General features: G+C 42.4%; 1 protein-coding gene across 14 annotated transcripts in view; it reads right to left on the minus strand.

Annotated features, from left to right (window-relative positions):
- ATP2B2 (ATPase plasma membrane Ca2+ transporting 2) overlaps positions 1 to 16,799 on the minus strand; it is a 382,727-nt gene that overhangs the window by 175,785 nt on the left and 190,143 nt on the right. The window contains exon 1 of one of the 14 annotated variants that reach the window (XM_042026749.1): positions 8,018 to 8,109. The exons of the other annotated variants lie outside the window; for them this stretch is intronic. The gene's annotated coding sequence lies outside the window, so the exon portion shown is untranslated. Of the gene's footprint in view, positions 1 to 8,017; positions 8,110 to 16,799 lie in introns of those variants that run through there. 14 annotated transcript variants of the gene reach the window in all.

Here is a 16,799-nt window from a genome sequence, read left to right on the forward strand (position 1 = left end):
GGCTCTGGCTGTGTGTCAGCTCTGTTTGCAGAGCAGCTCTGCTGCCCAGGCAGGAGACTGCTCTTGGAGAAAACAGAGCAGAAGCCCCACTGCAGGTTCACACTCGGCATACACAGGTCAGAAACAATCGCAGGGCTCTGGAAAGCTTCCAGTGCCAGCAGGAGCGCTGTCAGGCCAAAGGCTCAGACTAAATCCAGTCAGACACGAGACCTGCACAGATCCTGGCCCTCAGCACTGGCTGCTCCCAGCTATTGATCCACCTCTAATGCACCAAATGCCTTGCTGATGGACACACATTGCAAACTCCACTTCTGCCTCTTATCTCTATAATCTTTTTATTTCCCATGCCTTCCTAAATAATTCACTCAGCATTGCTGATCTTAACAGCCTTCTGTGTCTTATCCCCAGATTCTTATTTCAATTGCATAAATTTCCTTTTTGGATTACAGCCTTGGAGCTATGCCTCCCTCTTACAGGGACCTGACTCCAATTGTTAAAAATTCTCTCCCAGAATGAACCTTCCAAGACACTTTAGACACAGGATCATTTGTTTAGCATTGCATTAACCAGCAACTTCACATCAAGAAAACTCCCCTTGTAAACAAGGTTCTGTAACAAATTATCTGATGCACTAGGCATAAGAACTTTAGTCCAACTTCGGTACCAGCAAATCCACTATCAATAAAATACTGACTAGGAACACTATCAAAACAATCCTTCAAATAAGGGTCAAAATTCAAATTCAAAGCACTTGTCTAGCAGGAACAGCAGCTTTTCAACTTTTACAGAAGGAACACCATTGCAAAAGGTACCTTTGCAAACACTACAATGGCAAGGAAAGGAGCTGTACTGAAAAACTTCAGGAGGAATTTCTTCACAGAAAGGGTGATTCGACATTGGAAGGGGCTGCCCAGGGAGGTGGTGGAGTCACCATCCCTGGAGATGTTTAAGGAGGGACTGGATGTTGCATTTGGTGCCATGGTCTGGTTGACAAGGTGGTGATCAGGTTGGACTTGATGATCTCAGAGGACTTTCCCAACCTAAATGATCCTGGGCCTTGTTAAAAAACATTTTATTGGAGAAAGAGTAACCCCAACACACCACTTCACAGATAACTAGCAGGAAGGGAAGACAGATACTGCTGTAAATGCAGTTCAAATATTTCAGCCCTTATCCAGCTGGAATTCCCTTTAGCAATTATATCCTGAAAGTGTTGGAAATCCCCTGTCTGCAGGAGTTATCTCACTCTGCCTCTGTACACAATTTATTTTCATTCTTTCCTCCCACACTCCAAGATGGGGACAGAACCCTCCTGACTGTCAGATCTCTTGCTCCAGAACCAAAGTGCACTGTGGCCACCCTGACCTGGGCTGCCTGACCTGCCTCTGCTCCCCCTGATCTGCCTCTGCTCCCCCTGACCTGCCTCTGCCCTTCCAGACCTGCCTCTGCTCTCCCTGATCTTCCTGTGCCCTCCCTGCTCTGCCCTCCCTGCCCCTCCTGTCCCCCAAGGCCTCTCAGGGATGTAGGGACGTCTCTAAGGCCACAGAATGATGGTGACACTTCCCCCAGCAAATTTCCTTTTAACCAGAGAGGCTGTAGTACTTTCCTACCAGCTTTTTTTCTCGTAACCTTAATGAGCCCACCCTGCACCTTATGTTAACTGAGCACAAGTTTTTTCATAACTCATTTTCCTCTTTACCCACATTTCCCCCTCAGACACGGGTGATTATCAGAGATATTACTTACTATTTTATGGAGAATCCCCCATTAACCCCACTGCAGCAGAACTCACCCAAAGGAAGGTGACACTTGCAGGAAGGGTGCTCTAACAAGAGACATTAATTAGGAACCACTGTAATAACACCACAGCAACAAGTGTCAAACCTTACATGGACTCAAGCAGTCAAGATTAAGTTAACATTTTTTCCTTATTACCCTGACTTTTATATAATTTCACACAGTAAATGGAAAAGTCATCTAGAAATTTGGGGCAGGTCATTTATCACTGTTGAAAGCAACTCCCCAAAAATGGCTGAAATAGAAGAATTTCAGTAACGTTTTGTGAATTCCCTACACAGGACAAGACTGTGCTGCTTTCACTCCTCTTCTCCTGTTTCTGCACCTTTGGTTTTACCTGTGTGAATTCTACTTGCTGCAATCAATTAAGGCAACAGAAGATCACAAATCTATCATGGAAAAATATAAAAGTCTCATAAAGAATGGCCAGTAAAAATCCATAATAACAGCTAAGCGTGAGCTGCCATTGCAAATCAGTGCTCCAGGACTGCCAGAGGACCCAGTGACTCCACAGCAGAGGTCCCCTCAGACTAAAAGCAGAAACACAGGCTCAGACTTCCCTGTGTTTCTGCTTTGATAACCAACTTCAAACCAAACAGCTCTCGTTCGGTTTCGGGGTTGGTTTTTTTCCAGTGTCCCTAAGAAAACCATAGGATGATTTAGGTTGGAAAGGATCTTTGAAGGTCATCTAGTCCAACTGAGTGCCAACTTCAAATGTGGAACAGCTTGCTCAGGGTCATGCCCAGCTGAGCTTTGAATGTCCCCAAGGATGGAGATTCCCACCCCTGTCTGGGCCACTGTTCCCATGTTGGAACATCCTCCTGGTGAGAGAGCTATTTATATTTGACCAGAATTCCCCTTACTGGAATTACAGCTTTCACCTCAAATCCTTTTGCTGTGCACCTTGGAGATGAGAATGGATTTTCTTTCTTTTACAACCTCCACTGGGTTAAGTGAAGAAAGGAATGAAACCACATCCACCTCTTCTCCTGACTGAGGAACCCTGGCACCCCCAGCCTCTCCCTGTGTGCCGTGTGCTCCCTTCCCTGGACTCCCTCCAGTCACCAGTATCTCTCCTGTACTGGGCAGACTGGTCGCAACTCTCCAGATACAATACCACAAGTTTGAAACAGAGCAAGGAAGTTAAAAAGAGTGAAGATGACAATTATTAAACAGTTTGGTGCCCACATCTTGGCTGATATCTCTGATGGGGCAGTTAAGCTGCACCTGCCATTCCAAAGGGCTTTCCCTGAGCTCACAATGCCACCCTTTATCCAGAGATGCTGAGAGCGAAGGGAGAGTTGGGATGAACTCTGCCAAAGTCCCTGGGAACAGAATTTTATTTTCAGAATCAAGAATAAGTCTTCATAATTGGCACTAGAGGGGGAAAAAAAAAAGTTTCCATATGATGAAGGCCATCCATTTAATCAAAATACTAATCCTAGAGTGAATTTTCTGAACACATTTGAACCTCAAGGTCAAATGTTGCAAATACAGATTAACTACATTTCTTATATATGGGATTAGCCACATAAAATGTTTTAAAACTTGTTTTCCTTCAGTCCACAAACAATTAGAATTAAGGGACTTGAAAAATCAGCAAAGAAGTTTGATACCTTTACAAATCTCCATTCACAATGCTATCAAGATAGCCTTGCTAAAAGGAATTAATTCTGATTATCACAGGGGAAAAAATTGTTTGCTTGCTTTAGCAGGTTGCATAATTCCCAAAAATACTCAGAGCAATATTAAATTCTGCTATTTCGGAAGTTTTACATTATACAAGATATGCAATACCTAAAACTGAACATGACCACTGAGGATCAGAGCAAGGCAGTGGCAGATTATTGATCACCTCTACCCTTGCTTCATAAGCACAATTTGAAAAATGAGGCTTTGGTAAAGGCATACACAGAGAAACAAAAGCAAATCAGAGCCGAATTCGGAGATTAACAACTCAACTGACTTCCTAGAGGCTGAAAATTATCCAGAAGGGCTCTGCTGGGGGAAAGGTGCACTGAGAGGTGGGCAGGGATCGTGGACAGTGGTGGAAAAACAAAGGACCAAAACAATCAGCATTTCAGTGGGGCCACAACGTCAGTAAAGAGAGAACTTGTGCATGAAGTCTGTGGCTGTGGTATTTAGCCAAAACAAAATCAGCACACATCCAGAAAAAGCAACAGGGAGGCAGGTGGCAGCACAGGTAACAAGTGGTGGCATCTCTTGGCATGGGAGAGGATTTTAATTTAGCTCTTAAACGTTTCCCAGCATCATCTGGTGCTCAGCTCCAGCAGCCTGGGAGATGTGGTTTGTGGAAAAGGGGAGGCTCTGTCCGTGGCCCCAGTGGAGGCACTGCTGTCACACAATGTGTCAGGAGAGACAGGCAAGCAGGAAAACTGGAGAAAGGAGGAGTCAGAAGAGTGGCTAAAGAGCAGGAGATGCCCTTAAGCCTTTTCCAAATATCTGCAACCTGAGGGAGAAGACAGGGAAAGAGTGGGATGGATACAGGTCTTCACCCTGGAATTCGGATGGAAGAAAAGCTGCCGACACTGCTCTGCAGCACAGATTTCTCGGATCCTCCTGGGCTAGAAACAAACACCCTCATTTCTTCTTCCTAGATATATTATATTGCCAAACTCACCAGGAACAGAGCACTCTGGCTGTGTTGTCCAAACAGGACCAGCATTTACGCCCTACTGGCCAAACCCAGCCTGAGTGTTCACAAGAGATGAGGGCAGGGAAGCTCAGAGCAGTGCTCTTCTAAAGGCAAAGCCAATTAAAACTGGATTTGGGCAACCTAAAGTCACCCAAAGTTTCAGAAATAAAGGCTGAACAGCTTTCTAAGGAGCTCTGAAGCACATTTGCTGTTAGATGAACACGGATTTTGCAACACTTGCAAATCCCATTAGCAGCAATGAGAACTGCAGGACTCAGTCCACACGCTGCATTTTCACTGAAGGAATCCCCATTTAATTACCAAAGAAAATGCAAACACTTTTCAGTTGATTTTTGCAGTGTTAATAGCTTACAAATTGTTGCACAGATGCTTTTCCTGGCACGCATCAGGTCTAACACTTGAGCAAAATCATTCCTTCACCTCAGCTGAAACCTGGGCCTTCAGTGATCAGCAACTGCTAAGTGACACTTCCCTTAAACCCCACAAAAACTGTGGTCGTTCTTTGGAAGTTTCACATCTTCACTTTAAAAACCAAGCAATTATAGATCCTTCATGTTCTATTTTATGGTTCCAGCAGTTTTCTTAACCTTGAGAAAATTTGGCACCATTATTCTAATTACAAGAAGTGGGGGTACATGAAATCTGTCCAGCAAAAGAGAAACTGAGCTGGCAGATGCATGAAATTCTATACTGCAAAATGACAGAAGGGGAAGTAATGGGACACTAGAGCTGTCACTTACCCAGGTAAGAGTCAGCTGCTGTAAATAAAAAACTACGTTCTTTTAGGCTCATTCAGCTCTTGATAAATTGACACCAAGTATGGATATTGTTACGAAATACAGCCATGGTAATTCGAATTGTTTATTTACAAAACCAGTTGTCACTACGATACAAAGACAAGCTGTGTGTGTGTGTGTGATATATTTAAAGCCCCAGACCAAGAAAGGAAAGTCTCCCATGCATCCTGACACAGCATCATACATGAAAAATGCATGTACTTTCCTACTGAGCCCACACATTGGGTTACAGGCCACATGGGAGGACTGGGTATTTAAATACCCCACTGGGCCTTTTCCATCTCCAGGACAGCTGCCCTGGAACACAACATGCACAAGTCCCAGGTGCCATGAGGACTGTGGAGCCATCACTTCCTAAAATCTGGAGAAAAGTGAAGGAGTTCATAGTGTAACAATTTCCTGATAAAGCTCTCAAGTTTATTAAGGTCTCTGCGCTAAAAATATTAGAAAGCTTTAATTCCAATAAAAGACACCATTACACAGGGTTTCCTCAAGCACAGGAAAGCTCAGTGAAATCAGGAAGGCCCTCACAAGTATTCCTATTTTAGAGGGGCAGAACTGAGCTATCAGTGATCTCTTCCACAGCAGAAACCTTTGGAGATACAAGCAATCACAGATGTCCCAGCACACATTTAAAATCAGACTTCAACCCTTCCTGCATCTTTCTCTGTGTTGTACTTGGCTAACCCCTTACATAATCCCAGGACTTCCTTATTTTAAAGCACATATAAAATAGTCTGAGTTCAAGCCCAGAGATAACAAAGTCGTCAAACAAATCTGAACTCTTCAGAAACCTGCTTTTCTCTTTTGACAACTGTCTGAGAACAGAGAATGCAGAGAGCTGTTCCTCCTTTAAATTTAGCTTCAGCCCCTGTGAAAATTCCTCCCAGTGCTCCAGCATTTGCTGCCTGGTCTTTCCATTCAAGGGGAATGGGGCAATGAACCCGATTTTGTTGACCCATTCCCATGGCTGTGGGATCTGTAGCCACAGGGAAGTTACACAAGGGAAAAATGAACACGTGTCCGAACAGAAACCCCAGTATTTTTCTTTTTACTTCTAAAACAAAGACTGTTGTGTCTGTGCAGCAGTGGGACAGGGCTGCAGCACCTCTGTTTGCCACATCTTCGTGCGCCAGGAACGGAGCCGGCGCTGGTCCTGCTCCGGCCGGATGCGGTGCCCTCGGAGCCACGTGAGCTCTGGAGCTGCTCAGATGTCTGCCTGACATGGGATTGTTCTGAAATTAGAACATTGCCCCATTTTCAATAAAGCCTCCAAGATTCCAGGGTTGTCCCTGTTAGCGAGGGATGTCCTTGAAAATGAGGACAGCTGATAACCTTAAAGAAGGAGGGTAATTAGTCACAGCCCTGCAACCTCTTCTCCTAAAGAAACAGTGACAAAAGTAAACTCCTATTAGAATATCATTAAATGCATTATTATGCAATACTCGTTACATAACCATGCTTTACCAACTCTGGGTATTTTCAGGCAGAATTCAGTTTCACAGACTTGCCCACACAGAAAGATTTTTAAAAGTATGAATTGTCTCTCTGGAGGGGATGAAAAGAGCTCAGGTAAACTGATGAATGGCAGATTGGCTGCCAATATCTCACATCCAACTTGAACCCCTTAAAATAAAAAGTCTTTTTAAGAATTTAAGCTAATTCCTTCCAGAGAAGTGATAAAATTCATAGAAGCATTTGCAAATCCAAATATATCACCCTATCCAGATACTCAGTACCATTTGAATTTCAGCTAAAACTGCACTGTGAATCCATGCAAAATTCAAGGATAAGCAAAATTAGACTGCATTAAGCATGACAACTTGAAAAATGTCGCTGCATTTTATCAAAATTAATATTGTCATCTCTTTTCCTCTATCCCTACTTCCAAGAACACGCAGGAATAGTCGTGGAATCTATGTTTTACTAAAATATTTCATCTAATTTTACCCATTTAACAGCTTTAGTTAGTTCAGAAATATTCTAACCTCCAAAATAAATACCTGGATATTGTTCTTATTGGTGCGTAAGCTCAAATTAAAGATGAATAACAATCACAGCTATTATAAAGTCTAAAAGCAAGAAAAGCATGAAACAGGAGTGCAGGTGAAATTCTGACAAGGCAAAAGCTGGTGCTGAATGCATTTTTCAACGATCAGGTTTAAAAAGAAAGGATGTACATTTTCAACACAGAAATCTATGTGAAATATAGGCTTTATTATATACAGTTCATTAGTAAGCTGCTTATTTTCTTTCCAAACATTTCCTTGCAATATCAATCATTTACTGGTATCTATGAAATTCATCCCAAAAACACTGCGTTTGTAATGGGCTAAAGTGACAATTGTTAAAGAGAAAATAAACAGCTGATGAATATTGCAGGTACAACATCATCTCTAGGTAACAAGTCCTGCAAAAATATTCATAGTTACATTTTTCTTTCACATGCACAGCTCCATTCTAATGAATCATTTCTATTCCCATACTTCCCAAAAGTCAAATGCAGGGGACATTTCCAAAGCAATTATCATTTGCCTTCTGGCTGTGCAAACTAATAATGGACATTCTCCCTCTCTCACGAACCCACATTTCTGCCTTATGGCTCAGAAGGAGCCCAGCTTCCCACTCAGTGCACACACAGCCTGTGCCCCCTCCCTGCAACACAAACCTGTCCACACAGCCCAGAATAATCCTGCTGGATAGCAAAGCACAGAAAGTTCCCGTGAAAAGCATCGTTCTCCCGTACCTGGAATTCTGCAGCCCCTGGGATTGGGTTACTGAAGCAGGAGATGAGCTCTGCAGGTGAGCCCCAGCTCTCCGCTACACGGAGCACCGCTGGCCATGGGATGAGTGAGGCGCTCACCCAGCACTACCCAGGAGTGTGGCAGGAGGGACACACCTTTCCTGCTTCTCTCCACCCCCTCGAATCCCTGAATCCCTCTCCCCTTCCCAGCTGACTGCACAGCCTGCCTCGGGAAGGGAGGCAGGAGCAGGGAGCGCACCAGGGAGGAGGCACCGCCAGAAGAGCGATGCTTCCTTTATTAACAAATCCTGAACAACAAAACGACATTTCCACGCTTTCCCAGTCGGGGTCATTCCAAGCGTGCCTGGCAGAATTCACCCGTTGGCAGCAAGGAAAGTGGATTCGTGTGCCCTGTCATTTACTGCGTTCCTAATTCCTTACAGCACCGTGCCTACCCCAGAAAACCCAGCCTGGGCTCTGTGCGCACCTCGGGCTGCTGTGCCGGGGATGAGACAGCTCCTCACACACCAAACCAGCGAGAACATGTGCACAACTGCACAAAACAACAGCCTCTGAAGGTGGTAGAAGCACTTAAAGCAGGAGTGAGGACTGTTCAAAACCACTCTTAGGAAATGCTGCCATCAGAGTTCCAACCAGCACCTTTCACTTTTTACTTATTTATTGAAGTGCTGAAACATAAACTCAGCAGCAAAGAAAGCCTTCACAGCAAACCCAGAGCACCTGGCAAGTTGTGTGGTATGGGAACATTTGGGAAAATGAGAGGTAGTGGATTAAATAGGATCAAGGAGAAGATGAAACTGAATCCCAGCCTCCCTCACTGAGCTCCCAACCACTGAAACATCCCAAAAGAGGGGAGGCAGCAAAGTCAGTGCTCCAATTTCTCAGCTCCTCTGCCCAGCTTTGGACACCACGTGCAAGCCTGGCCCTCTGTTTCTGTAAAACTTAGCCAAATTGAACTGCAACAAGTTTTTTTCCATAATCAACACAAATATACTGAACTACTATTCTCAATTTTAAAGGAATTAAAGGAATAGAAAGGAAATAGAAACAGAAAGGAAAAAGAGAGTTCCGACTAGCTCCAATTTTTTAAAATGTCCACACGAAAATAAGTGGGACAAGTGGGACAACACACATTTATAAAGAAACTGGTATTTTTATGGAAGAGAGAGAATATATTGATGGATATATACACACACTAAGTTCATATTATTATTATTGTTATTATTAACCTCAGGCACTTTCTCACAGATAAACATTTTCTCCCATCAATAAAAGACAGGATTGTCAATAGAAGAAGAAAATAATGATAAAATATCCAATCACAAGAAAGACTTAGTGTTGGTTTTTTAATTATTGTCACATTTTCTCATGAAAAAATATTATATTTTAATGGTGTTAATCATGTTTATCACCATCACACTATGGAAATTAACTTCTGATTCCTCTAAATTACAGACCTTTTTATCTGTAAAGAGTAGCACTTTCTCCTATAAGCTTACAAGGACTTTGGATAGAGGCTAGAAAAATTATACTGTGACATTTAAAAATAAGCGATGTCAGACTTACCTGAGAAAATCAAATTCTGTGAGTTAATGCATGTTTGACTGATCAGAATTTTAAAAGAGCATTTCACATGTCCAGACCCTCCAGGTGAAGAAACAAACCGTCCCAGACTGTTGCAGTGGGGATACTGCAACACGAGACCCTTAAATTTTGGGAGTGTAAAAAGAGATTCCAAAAAATACTAGAGATGGTCTCACCCAACTATTAAAATTGATGGTTAAAATCTAGGTAATTAAGGAATTTAAAAGTATTACAGAAAAAAAATATGGCACTGAGCTGTTAGAAAAGAACATTTGTGGCATGCAAACATGTCAAGATAAAACCAAATTATACCTTAATGGGAAAGCAGTGTGTGCAACCTCCATAAAATATTTTTCTTAAGCACTGAGAAGCAATTGCTGTTGGTGAGAGGACTCCTTTCTTGAGTGTGAGAAATGTGATAAAGATCTATTTGTTATGTATTTTAAAACCATTTTTATTCATATTCCAGGTCCAAACAAGAGTCTGAGAAAGAGAGCACCGAAACTTGCTGAGCTGCTGGCTTTCAGATTGCTACAAACCCCAAATGTCAGAGCCACTCTGCCTTTGCTACGGCAGAATTAAACACCTTCTGCTCATCTTTTCCTGTGTCCTCCAGGTATTTTACACTGATTTGTCCTGAAATATACTCACAATCCCATCTGAGGGCTCCCTGCACTCCAGCCCAGGCTCTGACACCCCACATGAACACCCAAGGAAGCTCCCAGTGCTCCCCAGCCCCACTCAGCTCCTTCCCCGCCTGTTCCACGGAGGAGCAGCTCTGATTTATGGAGGATTTGCACACATTGTGCACAGGCAAGCAGTGCCCAAGAGATGCCTGACACAATTCTGCAGAGCCCCAGTGGCACCGTGACCTGCAGGAGTACAGAGTGCACCTGGCCAAAAATTCCACCCTGTCCATACCTGGGAATAACGAGTGCTCGGAGCTGGCACGGGAAGAGCACGACAGGGGCTGCTCCCACACAGGCAGAAGGTAAAGTCACTTCAAAGCAGGCTCCGCTGGCACTCCAGTATTGACACAAACAAATGCTTTTTATGTCATTCCCATTTTCCAGAAGGTAAATGTTCACGAGGAGCCGTGCCCAGCCTGAGCGGAGCAGGCTGAATTTAAGAATTAAAGGAAATTATTTCCCTTACCTTTGTGATACTTTCCATCCTGATCAACTCTGAATTTGTTTATCTAAATTTCCAGCGGAAAAAAAAGAGTTGATTGAGATGGGGAGTGTTGAAAAATTACAGAAACCAAAGGAGAAAAGTTTGGTTCACAGGGCAGGAAAGAGACATTCAAGACCAGTTCAAGATACTATTTTAGGAAAGTCACTTTTGCCACTGCTCTAAAATTTGCATGAAGCTCAGGGTAACTGAATGTTATCTTCACATTATATTATGTAATTGTCTTTTCTAGGCAGATATATACACATTTCCCTGTATGCAAATGTGACTTTCTGGCCTAGGTAACTCTGCAAACAGATGAAATATTGGTTCTTAAGCAAGTCGTTTTTACGAAATCTGTAACAGTAGCACCAGGTTTTTAAATTTGTAAGAGATATATGTAAGATAAGATATAATACATCTGTATTAGATAATTTTATCAAGGCACAGACATGGAGATGACGGAAAGCATGCGCGAGGATGAAGAACAAATTGGGTAACAATACTGGGAAACAATGAAATGGAAAAGGGTAATAGAACTACTAGGCCAACCTTTACCTGGTTTTCCATAAATTTAGCAATGTTATTTCAAATTCAAGAATACACCAGCTCATTTAAAAGAAACTACTATTTTTAAATGAAAACTCTCTACCAAAAGTCTGAAATTTTTTAAGAAGTGGGTTTGATTTTATCCAATAAAGTTTCAGGGGTGACCTTTATATCAGATCTTCCCTTTCCCGTCTTCAGAGCAATCTGATTGCACCAATTCTCTGCAAGCACAGCTGAATAAAGGAGTAAGATTCTGACCAAAGGAGTAAGAACTGTGAATTCTGACCAAAGGAATAAGAACTGTGAATTCTCACCACAGCTATGAGGTAGGGACCCCATGTGCCACTGACCCTCTGAACTCTCATCCCCCAATAACCCAGTGTCTGCTGGACCCCAGTATTCCACCACCTCCCTGAACAATGAGCTCCAAAATCCATGTGTATATAGGAAATTCGACCTCACCTCCAGAAAGGTAAAAAACAAACCCAAGTGCACAGATTTTGTGCTGTTGCAGCAGTACCCAACCATCCCACACAGCACATTTTTCAGACACACAGCGAGCAACTGAGCACTAATATTTTATGAAGGTGTCACGTTACTCCCCCCAAAGGGAAGTGAGAAGTGCAAGGCAGCCCTGGTGGCTCCAGATTTTAGAGATAATTGCAAAAACCTGTCACACAGAGCTGACCACCACTGAATACAAACTCATGTACAAATACAGGTGTTAGAACTCTACATCTCTATGCAGGTTGAATGTATTTCAAATTATGAACGGTGACTCCAAATCCCCATGGCGGGGTGGCACTGGATGAGCTTTAAGGTCCCTTCCAACCCAAACTATTCTGGGATATGTTACAGGAACACAGGCATGGGGAGAAGAAGGGTTTTTGCCATAAATTGAGGTGAATAAGCAAAACAAAACAATTTTGCCCCAGTGACTTCTAAAGATTTATCGATTGGAACCCAAAATTTGACCCAACAATATCTTGTTATGTTTTATCACTCTGCACACATTCCTTTTCTCTGTACTCTTGTCCAACATCCATAACACTGTTTGGTTTGTGTCCCATCAACGATTTCCTCAAGCAAAGTTATTAATCTAAATTCATCCAAATGCATCTGTCACGACAAACCTTTCTGCAATGTAAGAACAGAATTCTCGACTGAGAAGTTTTAAAAGTGTTTTCTACCTTCTAAGGCTCTGGAAAAATTATTGGTTTTTTTTCAGAAGAACCAGTCATTTTAAGTCATTTATCTGCTTTTTAAGGGAGGTAGAACAGAAAAAGCCCAAGCTGCAAAAACCCCTTTCAACCTCAGGAAAATTATTATTTAATTCCATGCTGTGTTACATCTCCTGAAGCAAGAGAACAGGGTTTAAAGATTGCATTTGTGCACTTTTGGGACTGTTCTCACAGTCCCAATCCATCCCCCACCATGCTTTTTCCATAATCATGACAAAGAAAATATACAAACTATAATAAGCATGTCCCAAATGTTTGACCAAAACATAAACATCGCTTTAAAAATATCCTTGTCCCATTTAAGGACGACTAATCCCAGATAACAAACCTTTCCCAGATAGAGTTAAGTGGGAATTTCCCATAATTTTCCCATTAAAGATGCCATACTCTGATCCCAACTGTCCAGCACCGCATGGACACTTTGGACAATGCTCTGAGGCACAGGGTGGGATTATTGTGATGTTGGACTCAGTGATCCCTGTGGGTCCCTTCCAGCTCAGGATATCCCATATATCCATAAGGATTTGTACACCAGGAAGAGCAGAGGGAGGCTCCGTTTCCATATCCCAAACACGAGCAAGGCTCACGAGGGCTGAGCAGGGAATAATCAGAGACGCACCAGACACCTGACAGCAAACATCCTGCACCAGAGCAGCACGGATCAGGAATGAGGTTGGATTTCCAGAGCAGCTGGAGCTCCTGGAAGCTCTCAGATTCCTCCTGGAGCTTTCACAGGCGCAGCAGCCACGCAGCTCCCAAAGCCCATAAGCTCTGGAGCACAGACTGGCAACCAAACGACTCCCAAGAAACCTCAACAGCAGCTGCTGACTGCCCAATTCTGCAGTTAAATCAACATGGGAAAGATCCTGCATCCTTGGACATCTGCTTTGCTTTGGGATGAAGGGCCAGCTCCATTATAAGACAGAAATCCTGCTCTTTTTAACAAAAAAAACCCACACATGGAATAAAAAAATCAAAGGCAAACTTTTTAATATATCATTCAGCAAAAGAGAATTTTCAGCTGGTTTTAGCGCTGGCATCACAGCCCTCAACATGTGTCATCTCTAGGAAAGTGTTTCCCAGTTATCTGAGTGGTGCAATGGCTCTAGTTAAAATATTTCTATTGAATTGCTCAGGGAGCCTCAGGCTGCTCAGCCTTTAGCAGGTGCAGCCCCAGCTCTCACCAGGCTCTGCATGGAAGTTTTGCCCTCAGCTGTCAGATCAGGTACAACCAACAACTGTAGTGTCCCTGTTACGGACCTTTCTATCTTACAGATTGAGGGTGAGTGCTGGCTAATAATGATTGTGCTTCTCTGAAGGTCACTAAAATCATTAAATAAAAGTTATCACAATAAAAATTTCTCTCTTTTATTTCCTCAGAGCACCAAGGGCTACAGAGATCCCAAAGACTACTCTGCCTTCACAGACTGCTTCCCTGAATTCCTGGAGAAGGAATGAAAGCATCTTGCATAACCCCCATCAGGCCAAACCACTTTCTAAAATGAAATGTAACCTGCAGGATTCTCCTTTCAGACCACAGAAACAGACACACACAAAGATCTTTCAGAAGATGCAGGAACACAAAGGGACACACGATTTGCCCTTACCCAAATGACAGAACCTCTCAGGTTATAAAAGCACTCAGTGATACGGGCATTGCTTCCTAAACTGCTGAATGTTTCATACAAGCAAACAGGCATTCAGGCACTGCTTCATCCCTGTGCCACCAACGCTGAAATCCCAGAATATTTCTCCAGAGCCACTTTGCAAACCACTGCTTGTAAACAAGAAGTGAGCTGAGAAGGAGAGAATGGATTGGGGGATGATATTCTGCCCCAGTGACAAATTAATGCAAATCAGGGGGAGGAGAGATTGACTTTCATTCCTTGCCAGGGTCTTATCTTGCATCCAACCATTCAGCTGGAAGATGGGAGCCACTGAGCAGCTTGAAAATTGGAATGGTGTTAGTCCAGAAGAACACAAGGTGTAAATATAAATACAGATAAACACAGAATTAAAACATTAGCTCTCCTAAGGATGGAACAGCACAAAGAAAAGTCACTGCCCATGTCATGTCTGAAGATGAAAAATCATTGTAAACCCCCCCCAGTCTCTTCCAGCAGCAATTCCCACCCAGCTGGGGTTCAGGAACAAGCAGGGTGTGCAATAAGCTTTCAGTAGTTGCATTCTGAACAATTGAGTTCATTTTCACTTCACCAGGTGGAATTCGGAAATTCTCAAGACAATCATTTGCTGTTGAGATTTGAGATTAATATGAAACCAATCATTCCATATTAAAAATTCAATGTGTTAATAATAATGCAGTTTATTTTGCTTCTATTTATGCCCCCAGACTAAATTTAATCCATGTTTGCTTTGGTTGCCTGAGCATCTGAGCAAAAAAAAAAAATCTTGAATTAGGAAATAAAATGCTGACCACTGTGATTTTAAAATAATCTTGAAAATCTCAAAATAATCTGTTTCCAGTGAAAAGAGAAAAATGTTGATACTTACAAAGCATTAAAACATTACAAAAATACAAGCTAGCAATCATCAAAGATTGCCTTCACCTTTTGTCCAGCATTTTATACTTTTGTGAAAATGATTTTTAGAACAGCTTAGGACGTCACAAAATTGAAGTGCCACATTCAGCTTGTAACATGTACAATGGAAAGTCATGCTGGAAAGCAAAAGCTTCACCATTACCAAGAATGCTTAAGCATAAAATATCTGTAAATATCTTAAAATTTACAAATAAATTATTAGTGAGGGACTTTGATACAGAAAATGTTTGCAAACATCAGTGGACCATATTGAAATTTTTTTCTATTTAATCTTATGCCCAAAAAAAGGACAGAAATAAGGAGGAATGGTACAGAACAAGAAAATCTATTTCTAAATACTTTTCCTGCTTGAATCACGAGCTCAACATGAGAAGCAGTTCAGACCAATTCTTCCAAGTCTGTATCACTTCCACAGAGGCAAAATGACCAAAATTCTGTTAGGATGGCCCCAAAGAACTCTCTGCACCATTCCAAGGATCAGGATGGATTTTGCTTCACTGAAAGAACATTTCAGAACAGAGAAACAGATTTAAAATGTGCTGAGATCGCCTATTGTTACCCCATGACAGAAAACCATAACTTTGCAAACTCTTGGGTTTGTCTGGGCAAAAATAATCCTCACTAAAACAACACAAAAAAATATCCCAACACACGACTTGAGATTTGGTTACGTTGGTCATGGGACAAATTTCTGGGTCTGGTCATAGTATTCTCAATTCCTTACCTGGGCTCTGGACCAGCAATTTGCTCCTGATTTAGAAGAAAAACAAACCCAAAGCTTCTCTGTTGCACCCTCAGCAAAGTGGGAACGTTCACACCTCAGCTCACGTGGTAGAGCTGGAATCCGAACATTCGCACTTCACTCCTCACTGACACGTGCCAATATCACAGGGTTTTTTTTTCCAACGCCAAACCTGTGCCTACACAGTTTAAAAAACACCCAGAAAATTGTCATATTTGACCTTTTTTATTCTGTACTGCTGAGAAGACAAGAGACAGCAAAGGTGAAACTGTCAATTCCCACTGTAGCACGAAAAATCTTCATCTGGAAGTTCTGGCTGAAAAAAAATTGGGTGCTCTTGGGGTGCCATATCACAGCTGCATTTCTCAGGAAAATAAGTTATGAAACTGTTAGTGTGACAAAGTAACCCAAGAAAGATTAAATAGCAAAGTCACCATTTGTACCCCTTCGATCACACCCATGGGAAACATGGAAATTTAGGGTTCAAGAACCAATTTACTCCCATTTGGTTTTTGGTTAGACTCTGTCAGGAGCTGTTAAAATGCTGCCTTTGGAGGCAGAAAAACTACATTTTGCTGGGGGTAAGTTACATAACATCCTGGACAAATTGTTTCCATTGCAAACCGAAAACCAGTGAAGATGCTCACTGGAATTTTTGGCAAGAACAGTCGCAGTGAGTTGTTCCAGAGACTGACTTAAAGTTCCTTTGTTCCAGGTTTAAAACTGGCTTTTTAATATGGGCCTCAGCAAACATTAGAAATTCAAAGCCCCAAGTCATCCTCTCTGGGCAAAGAGTGGATTCAGTTTTTCAGACCACTTTTGATTCCAAGGCTGTGGGGGAGGATGGGCCTCCTTGGTTTGGGGTTTTTTCAGAACTGGCACAAGATTCTCCTTAAACAACGAAACAGTTGTAA

This window comes from Corvus kubaryi, unplaced genomic scaffold (genome assembly GCF_017639235.1).
Source record: "Corvus kubaryi isolate FWS band 111438036 unplaced genomic scaffold, C.kubaryi_AGA036_p1.0 37285, whole genome shotgun sequence".
Classification (NCBI taxonomy): Eukaryota; Metazoa; Chordata; class Aves; order Passeriformes; family Corvidae; genus Corvus; species Corvus kubaryi.